The sequence below is a fragment of the Sinocyclocheilus anshuiensis genome, unplaced genomic scaffold (assembly GCF_001515605.1).
Source record: "Sinocyclocheilus anshuiensis isolate Anshui unplaced genomic scaffold, SAMN03320099.WGS_v1.1 scaffold1546, whole genome shotgun sequence".
Classification (NCBI taxonomy): domain Eukaryota; kingdom Metazoa; phylum Chordata; class Actinopteri; order Cypriniformes; family Cyprinidae; genus Sinocyclocheilus; species Sinocyclocheilus anshuiensis.
The window spans coordinates 462,833-463,232 of NW_015547737.1; the positions used below are offsets into that span (position 1 = coordinate 462,833).

The following is a 400-nucleotide window of genomic DNA, read 5'->3' on the forward strand; positions in this document are numbered from 1 at the left end:
TTTTAAAAAAAAAAAAACCTTGATCAGCTGATATACTAGATATATCTAATTATTTTGGTTAAATGGCTAATATATTGTAAAATGTTTATATTTTTAGGACTTAAAAGGTCTCTCACTAAGAATTGTCCAGGTTATATTTTTATGGTTTTCCTATAGTATATATTTCAGCAAAATTAGAGTAAAGATTAGAATAAAATAATTAGGAAATGCACACAAAAAAGTAAAAACATATAATTTTTTTTTTATCTCTGGTCTTTCCTCAATTAAATTAGAATAAATGTTTTTAATATATATATATATATATGATAATAATTAATCTATAGTTAAATTAGATTTTAAAATAAATTAAAATTAAACAAATTAAATAATTACATTAAAATTCATCAAATTATATTCACTG

General features: G+C 18.2%; 1 protein-coding gene across 1 annotated transcript in view; it reads left to right on the forward strand.

Moving 5' to 3' along the window:
- The window catches only part of LOC107704429 (rho guanine nucleotide exchange factor 18-like), a 41,986-nt gene that overhangs the window by 5,432 nt on the left and 36,154 nt on the right, over nt 1-400 (forward strand). The window lies entirely within an intron of this gene.